General features: G+C 41.3%; 1 protein-coding gene across 1 annotated transcript in view; it reads left to right on the plus strand.

Annotated features, from left to right (window-relative positions):
- The first annotated feature begins 433 nt into the window (after positions 1 to 433).
- LOC126226586 (poly [ADP-ribose] polymerase tankyrase-1-like) overlaps positions 434 to 16,625 on the plus strand; it is an 83,933-nt gene continuing 67,741 nt past the window's right edge. Inside the window, exon 1 of the mRNA XM_049942227.1 lies at positions 434 to 535. The gene's annotated coding sequence lies outside the window, so the exon portion shown is untranslated. The remainder of the gene's footprint in view (positions 536 to 16,625) is intronic.

Raw genomic sequence — 16,625 nt, forward strand, 5'->3', positions numbered from 1 at the left:
ATGCTGTTTACAGGACGATCCGGAAGGGGTTCTGGCAGATGGGTTTAAGAAGAGTGTGTTTATCAGCCGTATGTAGGACTGTTAAAAGTAGGTTTTATATTTTCTTTGGAGCAGTTAAAGTGAATATTAACATATCGTTCGTTTCCCACAACGGGATGACAGACAAAAAATATTTTTACACTTCACATTTCTTTTCTCTTCTATATTTGTAAGCTATCAGAAGTCCTATCGCCGTTATAATGTACTTCATCGTTGTGTGACACAATGGAGACGTATTACTCTGTTTATTCTTTTTAGCGTCTCACTGTTACAGAAATTCCAGAGCCAGTACTGCGTGAGCAGACCACAGCCCTGTGAGAGGCTGGCTGCAGTTGGTACCTGCCGCCCTCTCAGCAGTTGGCAGCACTGGCAGCGTGGCTGTCCCTGCGCCTTCTGTTGTCTGCCGCATTTGTAGCGAGCTGTTTCTAGTGTGAAGACGTGACTCCGCATTTTGTGCTGCAGCTTCCGAGTTGATATCTACTTCTCCGTTAATAAGGTAAAGGTGACCATTTCCATTCGTTCCCGCTGTTTTGAATTATTTACTTTTTAGTATTTGAAAGGCCGTGGTAATTGTGCGGTTTCTGTGTTCTCCGTCGAGGCTATTGCGTATAAAGCAAACTATGAAGGTTACTATGTTCTCAAAATGCTAGCGAATTACGTATTAAAAATCTTGGTATTTTTAAGCGGTATCGAAATTCCAGTTAAATCTGCTGTTTTACTGACTATAGGCAAGAATGAAAAGCACAGTCACGGACTAAATATTTTTGTCGTTTTCGCGCCATTTTGTTGAATTGTTTTCACGAAATATTGGGTTGTACTGGTTACTTCTGATGTATAAAAGAACTACCCTGCTTGTAGATGGGGAATAACGTAACGGAATGGAGCTTGTTTCTCCCTGTCCTGTATTTGCAAACAGCAAGTTGATATTTTTACTTTTGTGGAGCAATGTTTTCGGCGAGAATTCCGACTCTTGGGTAGTCAGTCAGATAAGGTTGTGCCCCATTTCGTCTTTATTGTATTTGTGTAATCGCAGAAATCAATGAATTCTTACGTTGACCTCAAAATGTTCGCCTTAATGGGTTTAGTACTGTATTCACGTAGATTAATAATCGTGTTTCTTCAGACACTGTGGTTTATACTTATCAAACAGCACTCCTTTTTCTAACAATGTAAGTATTTGAATGAGGAAAACAATACCGTACATTAAGCGCCTATATTGAAACATTTTTTTGCTAAAACCAGTCGTCCTCAATGTATTTTCTGGAAAGTCTTCATCATTGGTCAGAACGACATAGAAATACGTGGTGTGACGATTACAGATGTTACTGCAGTAAACTATCATCCATATTCGTGATGGAGCAGTGTACAGGTGAACTTTTGGTTCACAGTATGTCCGTTGGACTCACGTACTGGCATTCGCTCGTGGAGTGATCGACAACAAAAGGTTGTGAAGTGTCTCTTCGGGAGGAGATATTTATTTATTTATTTACATTTTTCTCATTTGTTCGGAGTCCTCAAATAGACGCGCGAGTGTAATTGTGTGGTCCAAGATGCAAAAATTGTTGAATGCATTATTAGCCTCGGCGTATTTGTACTTTTAAGAGCATGGACTCAAATATTGAAATCATTCTGGACCCACGCAACATGTTCAGGCTGTGGTAGTCTAATCCTGGCTCTCGGCGTAAGCTGGAAAGTAAAATCTCAAAACTAGTCTTGCTCTCGTCTGCAGGTGACCGCTGTGAAAAAATGTCTGTTAAATGTTAAAGCGGGCGATCTGAGCTTCCGCTATCATTTTGCATTATAGGGCGACGCGTAATGGCGTCTGTTGAAGCAGAGGCCGCGAAAATAGTGGAGCTGTAAGCGTCTTAAGAACATAATTCGAGGGAAGGAACATGAGGGCTCACTATACATCGAAATAACGCACATTTGGACTTTAACGTACAATATTAGCAACACCTAACTTACGTGGTACAGTATGTCTTCTACCTATTACAACAATAATCAAGGAGCTTTATTCTCCCGTATGAATTGCATAGAAGTTTACATTTAAGGAGTTTACTCCTTGATACGAAGATTAAATTTAATATTTAGTATAAAATTTTACGCCGTCTTTGCGGTCGGTGATAAACGAGGTTCCTGTACATTTACTTCGACGCGAGATACATTTCTCGTTCCAAGTTTTTTAAATGTCTTTACGACTCAATTGTCTCTTGATAGAAACTGATGATTCACATACATATATTCTTGTTAAACAAAGCCACAGGAGTTGTTAACACTTTATTAGCTTAAATAAAGGATTAATCAACTGCTAGTGCGGTTTTAACGAGAATACATTCTTATTGTTGTCGCCTACAATGTAAAGTGTATTGCTATTACGTAGAGCAAGCAATATAGTTTATATCACAGCAAGCGGATCTCTTGATACTAATACGCAAAGAGTAATTTCAACGTCTTTTGTGGAAGTAAACGAAAAAATAGGAATGCGAACAGTAGACAAACGTTCAGGATCAAGGTCTGATATAACCACCTCTCTACGTCCATGAAACCCTGGTTACGCTGATACACAGATCTGTAGCATAAGGAGTAGGTCTAGGTTAGGTTGGAATAAGACGGTATGGTTGGAGACGGGTAATCCATTGGATGTGAATGGGCAACGGATTGCTGTGCAGCAACGCCTGATGTCCACATTTGCACTGTAATTAAGGCACTTTGCCATATACAGGGCGAGTGAGGAGGAAAGGTACATGCTTTCAGATGCGATGGTATAAGTGATACTGAACAAACATGTGGACATATGCCATATTGCGAATGGTTTCCGAGATAGAATGTTTGTTACTTCTGTACGTTCTCCTTTAATAACTAGAAAACCGCATACTCCAACGAAAACGTCTTTTCGTACACAATTAAACTGAATTAAATTTGCTACAAAAAGGTCCTATTTATTTTTTGTCTAGGACTAACAGTTTGAGCGGAGACAACGCGAGAATATTGAAAATCTCGCGCGTGCGCTGTAGCTTTTTGTAGGCCAGTTTGAGGCAGTTTTCCTACCTGATAGACCGAAAGCGTCCTGTATCAAACTGCTCGTCCCAACTTCATCTGTGTAAATGTGGTACGTTGTAAAAACACAGTAATACAGAACGTAAATCGAAATGTACATTAAAAGTGTTGTATCTCGGAAACCATTAGGAATAGGCCACATATCCACATGAAGTTTTTTGTTCAGGATCACTAACGCCATCACCCGTCAAAACACGTACCTTTCCTCCTGACTCACCCTGTGTATCGCACATTCCAAATTAAAACCTAAAATGCAAGGTAACTTCAGCAAACGTTAGAACGATAAAGGAATTCTCCCATGAGTGCCCTGCCGATGTCAGATATTTACTTTGACCTGTGTCGTAATTTCACGGGACTTCCTGTGTGCACAGACAGAACACATTTATTTTCCTCCTACATTATTGCTTGAAAGGCACAGTGTGCTGATACTTTTAAGTACCTGAGACTGAAAGGGAAGCTTACTTGGCGAAGCATGTGAATGTCTTGTAAGGGGACTAAATTAGTTTTTGTTGCTATAGGCATTTCACGCATACTGCATTTCGGGAGTGACTTATCCGGCGTTTTGGTGATCGGTCAAACTAGATTGGTAGTGGTATTAACAAGTACCATATTTCTGAATTGCTAGTATCGACACACGCTGTAGAGTACTACTGGTACATTTTATTTCACGAAATTCGTGCATCAATAATCATGTGCAGTTTAATGTGTTTTCTGCTAAGCCGGAGAACAATATCTTTACTAGTCGTTCCGTTGGTGTTTCTGACCGTAGGATCTTCAGCTGTAAATGTGTAGTGTTATATGGAGGCCAGAATTCAGATGAGAACGTTCACTGATCAGTGTGTAAATGAATAGACGGTAATAAATTTGTCGTCGGGATGGAAGTTTCATTGTTACCCACATACCGCACAGGAAGCTGTACGGAGAATTTTCCCGTCATTAACAAATAGTGTGACGTCAGTGCCTCTTCTCATGGCAACAGTTGCCCTGTGCTGTGATTGGCGGAAAACAACAGTCGGAACTGAAGCCAGATTAGGCCTATATTCAGTTTTAGCGAAGTTTAGGTGGCTTGTTTCGGAGTCATTGCTTATTAAATTGTGATCCACGAAATCAAGTTCGTGGTACGTTTTAATGGACATAGATACTGGAAAACGGTAACCACCTTCGCTTCCATGCACTCCAGGCACGCGATACGAGCATAAGACAGGGTTTCCAGTACGTGGAGCTGGAACAACGGTTCTGCTCACGTGGTCCGCTGTGTTGTGCAGACAAAAATAGATAAATAAATAAATAAATGAAGGAAACCGCAGGAGAGAAGACTTGTTGTGACGTCAGGACTGTTTAATAGAACGACTCAGTGGCGAACCAACCATTCCTTTGGGGGGAGGGGGGTTCAAGCAAACCCATTTGCTGATTTCGTCTTTCAGCAAAACCGTTAAGAATACATAAATACCGACCGTCTGGGAAGGTGTTGGCTACGCTGCGCTCGTCTACAGAAACAACTCGTTAATAATAATATGGACCCAGGTTTAAGGTTCGTCCTCTGTAAAATTGTTCCGTTGCTTTAATTTTTAAAAAAACGTTGGTCCTACTTTCTTTTTAGACCATTTACGAAAAGGAATACCTATTTACTATAGACTGTGGATAACAATCGGGTAGAGAATCCTTTTATTATTGTTACTATTTGATAAATACTGTGCATCACATCATAATGGAAAAAGAAAAACGTAATTTGAAATGAAGGCATTTATTTATTTTTTATTGTCCGCAGCTCGTGGTCTTTCAGTAGCGTTCTCGCTTCCCGCGCATGGGACTAAAAAAATTTAGTTACAATTTCCAAATGTAGTTTTCCTTTCTACGCTTCGGTAAACAGAATTTTTCGTGACATCCACAAGATTAATTTTTCCAGTTGTTTCTTGATGAATATGGAAGAGGAGTAAAGGGGTGAGTCTCGATTGAGTCAGCGTTCATCTGAGGCAAGTTTTAAATCGTATCAAAGCGCCGAATGACCTCTGATGATGGTGACGGTCAGAACCAGGATGATGAGGCAGATAATTTTCTGGAGGAGTTCTTTAACGCTAACAGGTTCAGCGATAAGTTTTCTTCCAATACAGGGTACGTTACATGGTTGTATACCAGTCGTAAATGTTCACATCATTTCGAGCTGTGCATCAAGCCTGTCCAGGTTGAAGTCTGTTGTATTTTCTCAAAGCAATTCTTCCAAACGTCTTGTAGATGTAGGACATATTTGGGAGAACGTAATAACTTTCGCTTCAAGATGGGATAGTCTTTTTAAATCCTCTTGGTTGCCCTTCGATAATTTTTTCAGAATGAGATCAAGAATTTCGAACAAATCCTTTCTAAATTTTCGTTCTGAAGACAATTTTTTGGGAACAGATGGTGTTTGTGTTGCAATTTCACTGGAATTTTTCTTGGCTGTGAGATGTCTGTGTGTTTCATATTTAGGTTTTTAGAATAATTTTTGGATTTCGCTAAGAGCATGTCAAATGGTTCTGTAGTTGTAGAACCTCTAAAAATGTTTTTTGTACGTTAGCTTCAGTTGGTACGTACGTTAGCTTAAGTTGGTACGCTGCAATATACTGTATGAAGTAAACTGCACAAAGTGTGAAATAGAGTGGGGTCATTCACCATTGCAAATTCTTCAAATTACGTTCAGTGAGTGATGGTACTTCATTTATAAACATTGTAAAAACTGAGTGATAACTAAAAGGTAGCGACTTCACTGCCAAGCACGAATGTTCGGCTATAATATGTCAATTGTTTTATGAAATGACATCAGAAACGTCGTTTTGCAAAAAACCCCACGCAAATCCAAAAGCAGTAGTTCTTTAATTTTTGTGCGCATATAGTATAGCGTTTTACAACAAACTAATATCGGAAAAGGATGTAGCTTTGTCTCATTCATATAAAACAATGATCCATTGAACCGAAAATTCGGTTTGCGCCAGCGTTCTTACATGTTAAAGGGTGAAAAAATATTTTCTGCAAACAGTCCGCAACAATAATACCTCGTCTATGATCCAGGGATAACGAACTGATACTGAGGCTGGATAATTAATCAGTGCTTACTGGAACTCAGGATAAAGTTGCCTATAACGCCTTAATAAACTGAAGGCTGTTTTTTTGGCACAAGACGTTATCTAAGCAATAATTGCCACGACTGAGTACATTGCTTAACTACTATCGCAGGGTGACTGTGAGGAATGTGGCCGCTACACAAAGCAGCCTGTGTCAGATCGTGAGCGCATTACGTATTCGTGTGAGACATAATTGGGGATGTTTGTAACTAGGCAAAGTAATAAAATTTTCACACTGAAATGTGAATGCAGTGCGTGCCGTGAACCATGAACTTCATAACAACCTGGTGTATATTAACATTTCGGATCACACGTCTCACTTTTATGATCCTGCAACAGCAGTGGACTCTCTAGCCGTGGAATAAAAGGATGGTCCGTTCACACAGTCATGATGCCTAATTTCAGGACGAGAGAGATTTGTGTGCAATATTACACCTGGCTCAAACGCGTGCGTCCAAATGCTAGTTATCTTGCAACTTAGAAGAATTATTACATTGTAGTTCTCGATACTGTTACATGCATATAGTTTGACTTTCTTATATTGTTACATAGAGGTTATCGACATCTTTACCTCTGCTTGCTTCGTTGTAGTGGCAGGGAATGCTTATTCACCGACCGTTGTTAATTTTTTCTGGAACGTTTATTCGCTTTTTCCTGCTTGAATCCTTGGGCCTGACCTGTTTGCCGCTGATACGGATGGTCAAGAGGGTTCTGATTACCCCAGCGTAGTTCCAACCACGATTTCTCCCTTTTGGATTGAGATTTGGGCCCCCCCCTCCCATACAACTCAAGTATTTCCGCTGCATCGGAAATGACGCCTTTTTGTAAAAACTTTCGTGTACGTCGTAGCTCCACCCCCCCCCCCCCCTTCCCATAAAGGTCTCTTTGAGAAATTGGAGAATATAACTACAAAACATGGTCGCAGGTTCGAATCCTGCCTCGGGCATGGATGTGTGTGATGTCCTTAGGTTAGTTAGGTTTAAGTAGTTCTAAGTTCTAGGGGACTGATGACCTCAGATGTTAAGTCCCATAGTGCTCAGAGCCAGCTACAAAACATGGTTCAAATGGCTCTGAGCACTATGGGACTGAACATCTGAGGTGATCAGTCCCCTAGAACTTAGTACTACTTAAACCTAACTAACACATCCATGGCCGAGGCAGGATTCGAACCTGCGACCGTAGCAGCAGCGCGGTACCGGACTGAAGGGCCTAGAACCGCTCGGTCACAACGGCCGGCGCAGATTTCTTGACGCGGCTTATTTAATTCACTGGCTGTGTCCACATATGAAATGAGTCTTCCAGCGAATCCCCCCTCCCCTTAGTTGAAAGTGGGAGGGGGAGCGACTGCCCCTCTTTGCCGCTACCCCCCCCCCCCCCCACCGCCCTCCCCCTGTTGGTCGATACGTCACTGCATGTGCTATCGGTGCAGTGGTAAATGTAAAAATGCAACATTTGTATGGCATGCTCGATGCTGTGAAAATGGTTTCAGATGTTTCTAATACAGTTACCTGGTTCGTGAGAGACTACATCTGTATCATAAAGAATATTTGATTTTTATTTTTGTCTTAAAAATCAGCTTGTTTCCTTAATTTAAGCAGCCCTCATTAACGATCTTTATAATATCGACAGTTGAAAATATATATGTGAAATGAACACAGGACTTTTGCGTGGTGTGTGTAATTAGAAGCAAGGATACGTGCATTATTCATGAAAATGATTAATTTTAGAGTTATCAGATGTAGGTATTTCAAATTGGATGAAGAAGAGGATGAGCAATACGGGACTTGAACCAGCGATCCATGAGCTGCACTAAACTAACCATCCGATATACATTCAGTGTGTATTTGTATGTCAACTGCGTCAAATACAGTTCCTGGCAAAACTTAAAATCCGATTTTTTTTCTGGAAATAAACGAAAAACATTAAGAGCGACCTATTTCTCGGCACTTTTGTGACATCAGAGGACACCAGTACAGAGACCGTGGCTGTACACGATATCTGAAATAAAATCTACATAGCCCCCTAAGAAAAATGTCAATGGCTGGTAGTACGTTAGAATATCTTAGTTTCGTTCAACATAACTTAGTAATAAGATATGCAGTACGGAAGTAGGACCTACTTCAAAAAGCGTAAGAACACGTGTGCTACGTCTCTCGACCAGTCATCGCGTGTGTGTTTGCTTACATCAGGTCTGTTCTTACGATGAACAGAGCAGAGCAGTGGGGTCCCAACGCCAGCCGACCGCCAACGCTTCGACGCTATCGCCAGCTGACCGAACCCCAGCCGAGGCAAAACGCTTCGTCGCCTGCGATTTGCCGCCTACACACGATAACCAAGTTTCTGCCAACGAAGCAGGGGACACTATTGTTGTTGTGGTCTTCAGTCCAGAGACTGGTTTGATGCAGCTCTCCATGCTACTCTATCCTGTGCAAGCTTCTTCATCTCCCAGTACCTACTGCAGCCTACATCCTTCTGAATCTGCTTAGTGTATTCATCTCTTGGTCTCCCTCTACGATTTGTACCCTCCACGCTGTCCTCTTGTCTTGAATCTGGACACGAACTTGAAAGATCTGTTAGTAGTTCTGTTCACAACAACTGTTCTAGTCACAACTGTTTCAAGAAGGCAGGGATCATTTTTAATGACTGAGCTTCAGCGAATAACTATGGTGTCGCAGAAAACAACATCAAGCAATATGAGCATGAAGTTCTCAGTTTAGTAGAGGAATTTGGTGGAACTGACGGATACACCAATTAGTCGATGATGCCCTATTCACAGAAAGTACGTCATCTAGAGTAGGTGAACTCAAAAAAGAAGGGTGTCGGGACAATGTCGAGAATGGACAACAAAATGAAAGTGAAGATACCGTAATTTAACAGGACTTCACTCCACTTTCAAGTAAGCAGGCGGGAGAAGAGGTAAAATTAAACTGAAACACTGTTTTTAATGATAAGTGACGAAGAGAATTCAAGTTAAGGTTTTATGTTGAAACACACATGAAGACAATTAAAAATAACAGTCTGGCTCAGAAAGAAAGATGTGTTTATTTCCAACAGACGTTCCAGAATGCATGTAGGGAATACTAATACTGTATTGTACTGTAATCCGTCCATCATACGAATAAACCCGATGTAAACATTGCACTGTGTATTATTCCGCGTTTGCTGGAACCTCGTTGGATTTCCGTTTCACGTGGGACTGCAGCCAAGCTTTCTCGAGTACTGCCAACTACGATAATAAGGACACACGTTGTGCTGTGCGTTACGCGCACATCGACTGGCCGGTAATACGGGACAGCAGCTTTAGCGGCGCATTTAACTTGGACAGCGCTGGCCGGCCAGCTGGTACAGCTGCAGGTCACACGTAAAACAAGACGAGCAGAGGAGCAATACAGCTTCGTATGTCATTTGAATGTTAAGCAGGCTGAAACAATACACTGCAAATCTCCCACAACATGCTCCTTAGACGGCTAGACGAAAACTGCACAACGTTATCGTTTTGAGCTAACGTAATATTGTAATTGAAAACAAGAATGATGAAAGGTAATTTTCCTGCATAAGCTGTGTGTAACGTAAGAGTATTGAAGGGTTTCACCGTATAGTTAAATATTGAAGCCACTGAAGATATTATTTAGGCAGTCGTCTGGTAATCTCTTAGCTCCTTCCTTATCCGAATCCGAGAAATACATTTCAGTTCTGGAAGTGTCACCTGCTAAATTCATAAAGAGCCTATCGACAACAGAATCCACGAAGCCAACCATGCGCAGCATTTTCTCATTTTCTTTTATATCCCGCCAGCGTTCGGCAGTGACGTGTGAAGAAGCTGCGTGCGTTATTTCCAGTAAGTCTGGCAGCTTGACAGTCTTGTTACTTGTCGGGTCAAATCCCGCAGCTTGGCTCCAGATCGGTTCTGTTGGGTTCATTTCGTAATGGTACAGTAGCAAATGTAAAGATGCAGCGTGTGTGTGAAGTGCTCGATGCTGTGGAAATGATTGTTTTTCATGTTTCTACGATACTTGTCTACTTCTGTGGCATAAAACGATGGACATAGCCCAAATCAGGCAACCGACTGCAGTAATCGTTTGTGTGTCTGGTTATCAACTGACTATTATTGAACGCTGGGAAAACTCCAAAGCCGATTTTCTCCGTAAATTTACGAAGAACATTGACAGCCTATTTCTCGGCACTTTTAACTGTGCTCTACGCGCGCGTTTCACTACGGAACAGAAAGTAGCCTCAGCCATTTTCGTACTGCGCATTACCAAGGCGATAATCAGAGCACAACGCTGTGACTACACGACTTTTTAAGTGAAAACTACGTAGCTAAGGCGTGATAAAGAAAAACGTTGATGGCTGTTGATACATTTGAATATCCTTCAGTTCCGTTTAACGTAACTTAGTAATAAGATATCTAACACATAAGTAGGAGCTACTTCCAAGAGCGTAACACCGATGTAAGAGTGCTACGGCTTCTGACCAATCATAGCGTTTGTGTTTGTTTACATCAGGTTTATTCTTACGATGAGCGTATTGTAGTTGTACGGCTACCGCCCAGATCCGGACACCGTCTCAAGTATACTCAACGAATGTGATGAAAAGAGAGTAAGAAAAATTCAACGCCTAACTTGATTGCTACTTAACGCTCGACAAGAGTGTGAAAAGGGCACTTCTTTGGCGGGGCGGACACAAGAAAGAATGATAATATGGGGCACCGGAATATATACTTCCGTAAAATAGTTCTCTTGAGCACTAATTATTTAACAGCACGCGACTCGCCGCCTTGTTAATATAGGGTTGCGTGAGCCGCATTTTAGAATCCGTTAAAATATGTCCGCGTGGAGCGTTCATGGAGACAAAAACGGAAACGTAATCTCAGGGATTATATTTCGTGTCACCGCATTAAAATATCGCTGCAGGATACCTTTACCGTGGAGAAATTTAATTAAAGGAAACCTTTGAATTAAAGTGTTTCCATTTTTAGAGGAATAATCTTTGTTTTGCCGAGAAGCGGTCAATGTACTGAATTGAATGTTGTTTAGTTTTTCTTTAATATGAAATAAATTAATTTATGCGCTTTCTTGTCTTTACTAATTATGATGAGAGTACTGTAAAGCGTGCGTTGATGACGGCGATGAAGTTAACAATGAAATTATTTCTATGCAAGATGTGTACCAAGAATGGTCCATTATTTGACCGGTCTTGCTTATCCAGCGTACTGAAAACCCAACAAATAATATGTTTACTTCTGCACATGAAAGAAAAATGCTCAGTCAGCATAAATCACCATATATTATTTAAAATTCACAACTCGCAATGCGAGGCGGGCGCATTAGCGTGCGTTTCCTTTTTGGTTTCTTGGGGCAGCGAGTAAAAGAACAATTACGTTGCTACATACATTCTATAGGGTCTTTTGCTTCATTGTTATTTCGTTTCGTTACGAATTACCGATCACAGTTAATTAAACACGTATTTTGAGTGTGTTACACTTCTTATTTTACTTTGTTTTGTGTCCCACTTGTCGCACGAATTAATATTTTGTGCCCCGTATCGGTACAAGGGCCCCCTGCTATGAATGGGCCAAACACACCCGCGGTTAGCGAACAGTCATACCACCATCATAACAACACACGTAACTTCTCACACGTATGTTTTTATACACGTGTCACTTTACGTCTCTTTTGTTTTTTACACATGTAAATGCACGCATAAGCTGACAAAATGTTTTGATTAGTTCACAATCACTCCTCAGCCGTGTCACCTGGTTGTCGTTTGTGTATGTAGTTTGTTTTGAACGTCACTAGTGCAGCACTGCACAACATTTAGGATTACGCTTGTACTGTCTCACTCTTTAATAAAATGCAAAGCTCATAGCTTGTCAACACCTCCCGTCACACTGCATTCATACAGTCGTCGTGTTCCGTTAGGGTTTTCTGTTGTATGTTTGTCCACCTGTCACTTCCGTGTTTACACGTTACTCGCTGCTGTCTGACACTACATCCAACACTTTTATGCACGTGATATTTCAACAGCTTCGTACATTGCATACGTGAAACTTCACACTAATGCTTCGATATTTCTACAGGCTAGGGACTTTGGCCACAAATTGACGTGCTATTTACAGGTTCAGTCTTTTCCGTGTATCACAGTTGTTATTCCTTGCTGTGGCTGCCCACACCGCTGTTTGCACCTACACAGTTCGTGGATTTGTCGTTTGTTGAAAGGTTTTGGCCTTTTTACTGTCGATAATTTAGCGTCCAGATTGTTCGATACTTAAAATGCACATTCCGTACGCAGTTTGTATTTTGTACGTGCGAAGAGTCCATTATGTAGCACCTTAACTTTTACATTATGTAGCACACATGGTACATATTTTACAATAAGAGTCTTTATATTTCGGTGGGATTCATGTAGCCAGTGTCGCCTCATGCAGAAAGTTCAATCAATTGGTCACCGGGACTATTCAGTTCAGTATATTTAACCATCATAGTTGCTCTCAACACTGATTCATTCTCTAGTGTTTACTTTGCTTTCTGACAACAGGCTCTGAGCACATTACTGCCAAGTATCTAACGTGTGAAGGATTTATACCTTCCACTGTGATAATTTAATATCGAAACTTCTTTTTGAGAGTTCTGTCATTATGGTTATTCTAAAATTCTTTGATACTGGTATATGATTTAGAGGCGCACATTAGTCACCTAGGGACCATGCAAATTGCCCACATTTCCTTAGTCACACACACAGTGTAAATGTGAATATATTGAAAAATGTAATTCACTACTGTTTCTGTGTCAAAGGGAAGAAAGTGTGCACGTGTTTCAGCTTCACTGTGTACCACGTGGGATGCACGACCGATGCTTTCAAAGTTCGTCTTGAGAACACTGTCCAGTTGTTCCTGCCCTCTTGCGAGAACCAAAGTTGGTATTAGTTATATGTGCACAAAATGTGCCGATCTTGTCACCTATATTTTTCTTTTTAAAAATATCCAGACTACAGCTAACCAGTCTTCTAAAGACAGGTTATTTTGCACCGAACACCTTTTGCAGGAGTGAAACAACTAGCTAGAATCGCCACCAGCTTTAACCTTTCGTGATTTGATTTTGTCCTTGAACATGCGAATTTGTTCTGGAATAGGTTTCTGGTGAGAAGAGTCGTGCAGTTCATTGAATGGAAAGGAGGATTGTATGGAACCCAAACAGCACTTGTTCCGCGTTAGTCTTCGTCTGTTTGTAGTTCATTCGTTCTTACAGAGGAAGTGACGCAGCTACAAGTCCTCTCAGAAACTGCCAGCAGGTGCTTCATTTTCTTTGTGCTTCGTTGTATCGGTAAGTCCTCAACGTTCAGTGGAAAACACTGAATGACACAGCGTAGATACCACCTTCGTACTCGCGGTTTGCATCAGGTAAAGGAATCCTCTTTTCAAGAAACAAACTTTATTTTCCCCATATTAACGGGCAGGAATTACTTTCACACACAGCGGACTGAGGCAAGCTCGCCAAACCGAGTGTTGAAACTGCCGCCAACTTCTCACTGTTGTAACAGTGCGAAGACATCGTGTCCGTTGCATCCACTGCAAATTTGTCATTTAGCAGGGAATAGCTAATTTGTAAACACGAATACAACTTGATAGTCGTATAACGTTCTTTAACGAAAACTTGTTACATCCGCTCGTCATTTCTGCGGTAGCCGATAATCGATACGAATCGCGAAACTCACGCGTAGGTGACTGGCAGAAAACACGATGACGGAAAATGTTCTGTTCTCACCTCACCTCATCCCGTGATCAAAATAAACCTTGTTTATTCCATCTTTGCCTTCAAGACAAAGCAACACTCCAGAAAATGTTAAGAAACTGTCTATGACACTAAATTAAGGTAAAAGTAAATAAAACGAAAGTGAAGCATCAAAGATACGGTTACTTCTGATACGAAAAACGGGAACATTTGGCAACCCGTTGACTATTCTGCGGGACAACGGGACACGGAACGAAATAAAAGGAGTCCCTTTAAAGATAGGACTCCTGTACACGCTAGCATAGGCCCTAGTGTGAACGCCCTTTAAAATGGCTCCTGTTACTAGTTTACATGCTACACGTCTTCCGAAAGACGAAAACCGAATTTCGGAAACGGTTTTCCGCTGCCGTTTTTACATGTTAAGGTCTGAGGCAGACTCGCCATCCCAGTTAAATATGTCGCCTGGAAAACAGCTGTTGCAGTTTCTCATTTAGTCAGCACAGTAGCTATTCCCTTCAGTTAGACGAGGTATAAATAGCTCATGTCTAATATTTCTACTTGTCCTTCACTGTACAGAAAGCCACTCTGGCCACACTAGCCGAAAATTTTTGAAAAAGAGACTAAGCCTATCAGCCCAAGGATTTTTCAAAACCGGTTGCGTTTACGTGGGACTGAAAATTGATTGCGCAGTTCGGAAAATTGGCAACTGGACGTGGATTTCCAGAATAGATTTACATTACTACCTAGAAGCGGTACTCGGAAATGTGATTACGAAATCCTGTGTTGGGAGTCCCATGTAAACGGGAACGGGGTTTGTGTTGCCAGCTGTATACGGCAGTACGAGGCAAACCGGTGTGGGTGGAGGCAGGCGGTCCGGTCCGGCAGTGCGGACACCGACGTAGACGCCTCGCCGGCTCTGCCGCAGCCGCTCCCTCGCCTGCCGGGGGCCGACCTGGCAACGCCGCAGTCGTGTCAAGTTAGCACCCCTCTCACGAGAAATACACATTTCTTTCATAGTTCTCGATAGATGTGCCATAGTTCTAGAGTTCTTTGTACAAAATTTCAATAGTCCTGCAGAATTTAGCGAAGAAAACAAGAATACTCGAAAAACATTTCGTATCGAAAACATTCTTTGTCAATTTTAGCTAAATATATATTCGTACAACAGTTCTGAACAGAACACCAAGACCTCTATCGAAAATCCTAATAACATCTTTTTGTGGCGATGATAGTTTAAGATAATTGATTAATTGTGGGGCTCACCTACTCTACAAAAAATTGTCTATTCGTACGTTCTGATGACAGCTCTGGATAGCATTGTAAGAGTTCTGTCGAAAATACTAGTAACATATTCTGTGCAGATAATTGTTTACGTAGTAACGGCATTTATTAAGGTTCGCTTATGAGCATTTCCCGTGACGTTTGCACCCCATTTACGAGAAATATACATTTTTTCATAGTTTTTGATATGTATGCAATAGTTCTAGAGTTCCCTGCTCAAAACGCGAATAGTCCTGCAGAATTTCGGGAAGAAAACAATAACTCGGCAAAATTTTGGTATAGTAAAAAATTAGTCAATGTAGAAAAAAAATAAATTTGTGGAATAGTTCTGTTGGCAGTTCTGGATAGCACCGGAAGAGTTGTATTGAAAGTGAGAAGAACATTTTTGTGGCGATAATAGTTTATGCGATAATTGTTTTAATCTGATACTCACTTTCTCTACGAAAACATAATTCGTAGAATAGTTCTGATGACAGTTCTGAATAGCAACCACAGAGCTCTACTGAAAACTATACCATTTTTTGTGACGATGACATTATATGAGATAATTAATATGGGACTCACTTTTGTCACGTGAAAGTAATAAATTCGTACAAAAGGTGTGATGGCATTTCTTAATAGGACCCTAAGAGTTCTCCCGAAAACTGTAATAACATGTTTTGTGTGGATAACAGTTAATGAGATAATATCTTTTACGAGAGACCCATATATCATTTACGAGAGACCCACTTGGTCTACATTATAATAAATTGGCACAACCCTTTTTCTGACAGTTTTGGATAGCACCGAAAGAGTTCTTTTAAAAACCGTCACAACATTTTTGTGGTGCCAATAGATAATGAAATAGATAGTGTGTTCAGTCTGCAGTGGGTGTGCGCCGATGTGAAACTTGGTGGCAGATAAAAACTGTGTGCCGGACCGGGTCCCGAACCCCAGGCTGTGACGAAGCAATATCGTCACAATATCCTCTCTTCCAGGATTGGTACTCCTGCAATTTTCGTAGGATGTCTGCGAATTTTGGAACGCAGGAGATGAGGTAGTGCTGGAAGTACAGCTGTGAGGACGGATCGTAAATTCTCAATTTTATTTTGGAATTATGTGAGACATAAACAGTTTGCAGTGACTACAACGAATAAGGTCATCAGCGTAGGCGACAATTCCGTCTGACCTGTCATCCCCATCCAGAAGTTGTAGGAGGGGTTCGATTGTTATGTCCCAGAAGATGGGGCCGCAGATCGACCCTTGAGGAGAGCCTTCGGTAATTCTTTTAATTACTTTCCGGCTGTCCGTCTGCCATTCGACTGCTCGGTCTTTACAGTAGTCTGCAGTGATAGCGGTACCTCCAGATGTCTTAGCCTCTGAAACAGTGCGGGCCTCCAAAGATTATCAAATGCTCCGGCAATGACAATCATTATTGCCGTGG

The sequence above is a fragment of the Schistocerca nitens genome, unplaced genomic scaffold (assembly GCF_023898315.1).
Source record: "Schistocerca nitens isolate TAMUIC-IGC-003100 unplaced genomic scaffold, iqSchNite1.1 HiC_scaffold_327, whole genome shotgun sequence".
Lineage (NCBI taxonomy): Eukaryota > Metazoa > Arthropoda > Insecta > Orthoptera > Acrididae > Schistocerca > Schistocerca nitens.